The 3900-nt window shown below is 36.1% G+C and overlaps 1 pseudogene; it reads right to left on the bottom strand.

Annotated features, from left to right (window-relative positions):
• Nucleotides 1-1449: 1449 nt before the first annotated feature.
• Nucleotides 1450-1680, bottom strand: LOC114037703 (annotated as a pseudogene).
• Between the last annotated feature and the right edge of the window lie 2220 nt (nt 1681-3900).

The raw sequence follows: 3900 nt of genomic DNA, 5'->3' as shown, positions 1-3900 counted from the left end.
ATTTTACAGATGGGAAAACTGAGTCAAACAAGGTTAAGTGATTTGCCCAGAGTCACACAGCTAGTCTGAGGTCAGATTTGAACTCAGGAAAATGAGTCTTCCTTATTCCAAGTCTGGTGCTCTATATACTGAGCCACTTAGCAGAAACAGGGAAGTTTGGAAAAAGGGTGGAGTTGGTGGAGGTGAATATTGAGTTCGTGTTGAGTTTGAGACATCCAGGACACTCAGTTGGAAATTTCTTGGAGACAATTAATTGATGGTACAGGACTTCATGAAGGTTAGGTGAGACACTGGGTCTGGATATGCTATAGATTCTGGGAGGCATTGGTATAGAGATGATAATTAGACCCATGGAAGCTGATGAGGTCACCAAAAGTGAAAGTGGAGAGACAAAGAATAGCAGAGGCCTAGAACAGAGCTTTGGAGAATCTCACCAGTGAGGGATGATCTGGATGATGAATTAGCAAAGGAGACTGAGGAGGAGACAAATAGGAGGAGAAGCAGGAGAGGGAATGTCATGAAAGCTCCTAGAAGAGTGAATGTTGAAGAGAAGGTTATTTCTGTTGTTATGTCTTTCAAGGAATCTTGCAGAATTTTAATGTCTCTTCATAGAGTACCTGTATGTCTTCCTTGTGTTTGATATAATGTCCTTCTTCTGGTTTTGTTTATAGCAAGAATGTTGAGATTGATGTGATTTGGCTCTTCCAGCAGTATTTCCATTCGCTGGTCACTGGATAAGGATCTCATGTTTAGAATACCAATAGTTAAATTAAAGTTTATACAGTATGAGAATTTTGTGACTCTTAGCAACTTCTGTCTCATTTCCTGCCATTCTGACACTGCTGTTGTAGAAGTAAAAGGGATCATGCAGGACTGAAGGCCATTTTTCTTTATTTTATGACTTGCCACAGAAATTAAAAAAAAAAATGACCAAGTGTCTACCCTACTAGTGATGTGCTTCTTGGCTAAGTTGATGCTCAGGAAACAGACTTGGTCAGTCACCAGAACCCTATTATGGTTACATACTGTAATGCAATAAAAATCATAATCGGTAAAGGAAATAAAATGGAATAAATAATAAATAAAATTAATGGAATAAATAAATAAATGGAAACTAAACAATGTCTTAAATGATGAACAGAACAAAGAACAAAAAGAAACAAAATGCTTATATTAAGTGGAAAAATAACAGATGATATAAACTTTATGGGATGAAATTGTATATCAATAAATTAACAAAAGAGAAAAACAGGATGTGTAAATTGAGTCTGAAATAAATCATAAGGAAAAAATTGGGAAATTCCATTTAAGATAACTACAAAATGCACAGTACATATGGGTCAAGGCACAGATTCTCCTGGAATTTAGAGATATAAATGTGAATGACAGTTGTTCTTTAATTTTTAGAAATATGCCAAAAAAATCCCCACTTCCACCCCAGAAAAGATGCTATTCTCTCATTTCCTTATCTTTTTCTTCTTCTTCTATACCTGATGTAAAGTACATTATTGGCAACTTATTAAACTTCACCAAGGTGTCCAGATAGTGCCCTGTCTGTGTAGTTTTCTGTATTTACAAGTTGCATGTCCATTTGTACATCATTCACCACTTCAGCTTCACCATTCCTGGCTTCCCTGTTAGTTCATTCAGGAGTGGTTTGGGACTGAGGAGAATGTGCATTATGTACAAGCAATTACAGAACAATGTAAACAGAAGTAATACAAGAATTAAACAATAGTAGAGACATTCAGCGTCTATAGTTCAGCTGTACTATTACAATAAAATAGGGAGGCTAGGGACAATATGGATAGAACACCAGACCTGGAGTCAGGAAAATTTAAGTTCAAAGCCGGCCTCAGATACCTACATGCTATGTGACCCTGGGCAGGTCACTTAATCCTGTTTGCCTCAATTTCCTCATCTGTAAAATGAACTGGAGAAGGAAATGACAAACTGCTCCAGTGTCTTTGTCAAGAAAACCCCACATGGACGAAGATGTGGCTGAAACGACTGAACAACAACAATAAATTATGATAAAAATGAAGGTATTATCTAAATTAATCTATAGATTTTGTGCCATACCGAAAGGTCATATAAGTTAAGGAAGAATGGATGGCTGTCTGCTTATGTTGTGGAAAGAGTCACAAATCCAATTTGTGATGCAGCAACCTGTACTGGAAGCCCTTTAGTAGTTTAGGGAAGCCTCTTCCCTACCAGTCCTTGACACGCCTCTTCAGTGTTCAGTGCCTACATATACTTTCTCATTTCCCTTTGGCTAGATTTTCTTTTTGTTTTCTTTTTGTTTGTTTTTTGTCTTTTTTTTTGGCTAGGCAATGGGGTTAAGTGACTTGCCCAGGGTCACACAGCTAGTGAGTGTTATGTGTCTGAGGCCAGATTTGAACTCAGGTTCCCCTGACTCCAGGGCTGGTGGCATCCACTGTGCCACCTAGCTGCCCCTTGGCTAGATTTTCTTAATGCAGCCTACCCACAAGAAAGCTTTTCTCTCCTCTGAGTGTTTTTTTTTTCCCTTTGGTAGACTCGTCCTTACGGAAGAAGTTTGAACTTAAGTCATCTAGTTCCTCTGACAGCTGGCAGAGATTCTTTCTTATATCTTTATACTGACTGTAGTGGTGTTGCAAAATGCAGATGTGCTAAGTACATGAAAGAAGGATGGTGACATCAAGAAGAGGATCTATCTGCCTTCCAAATTTTAAATGGATGACTTTTCAGGGATTATAAATTGCCTGCCTCCCTAATAAAAAAGTAGAACTCAGTTTGCTCTAAAATCAATTCATACACAAGTTGTGTTGTTCTTTATCTTCCTTCCTTCCTTCCTTCCTTCCTTCCTTCCTTCCTTCCTTCCTTCCTCCCTTCCTTCCTTCCTTCCTCCCAATAGGCAGGCTATAATGGTGGATTTAATATATGGAGGGGAGTGGGTTCTGAAATGTTTCTTGGGTAGTTGGTCAACTAAAGAGGGCCTTGGACATGGGGTCAGAAGATCAGAGTTTAAATTTTGCTTCCAATCTAAGAACTGAATGAACACAATTATAAAACACTTTTTATATAAATAAAGTCAGATTTAAGTAATTGGAGAAATACCAATTGTTCATGGGTAAGCAGAGCCAATGTAATAAAAATGAAAATTCTATCTAATCTACTTATTCAATGCCATCCCAATTAAATTACTAAAATTTATTTTATTGAGCTAGAAAAAAAATAAAATTCATTTGCAGGAGCAAAAAGTCAAGGATATCAAAGGAATTAATGAAAAAAATGTAAAGGAAGAAGTTAGCAATACCAGATCTTAAACTATATTAGAAGGCAGTAGTTATTAAAACTATCTGGTACTGGTTGAGAAATAGAAATATGGATCAGTGGAACAGAGTAGATGTACAGTACATAGCAGTACATGATTATAGTAACCTTTTTTCAAAAAATGTAAAGATTTAAGCTTTTGAATAAGAATACAATATTTGGTAAAAATTATTGGGAAAACTTGAAAACAGCCTGGCAGAATTGGGTATAGATCAATGTCTTACACCACTTAATAAGATAAGGCCAAAATGGTTACTTGACCTAGATATAAAGGTAGATATCCTAAGAAAACTAGAAGAGCATGAAACACATTACCTATCAGACTTATGCATAGGAGAAGAATTTATGAATGAACAAGAGAAAGATAGCATTGTGAGATATAAATGGATAATTTTGATTACATTAAATTAAAAATTTTGTACAAATAAAACTAATGTAGTCAAAATTAGAAGGAAAGCAGAAAATTTGGGAAAATTTTCATGGACAGTTTCCCAGATAAAGGTCTCAGATCTCGAAATACAGAAAATTTTGTCAAATTTATAAGAATATGAATCATTTCCCAGTTGATAAATGGTTAAAGGGTAT

The sequence above is a fragment of the Vombatus ursinus genome, unplaced genomic scaffold (genome assembly GCF_900497805.2).
Source record: "Vombatus ursinus unplaced genomic scaffold, bare-nosed wombat genome assembly UNPS02010548.1, whole genome shotgun sequence".
NCBI classification, from domain to species: domain Eukaryota; kingdom Metazoa; phylum Chordata; class Mammalia; order Diprotodontia; family Vombatidae; genus Vombatus; species Vombatus ursinus.
The sequence above is the reverse complement of the archived record's forward strand: the minus strand, read 5'-3'. Positions and strand labels throughout refer to the sequence as shown.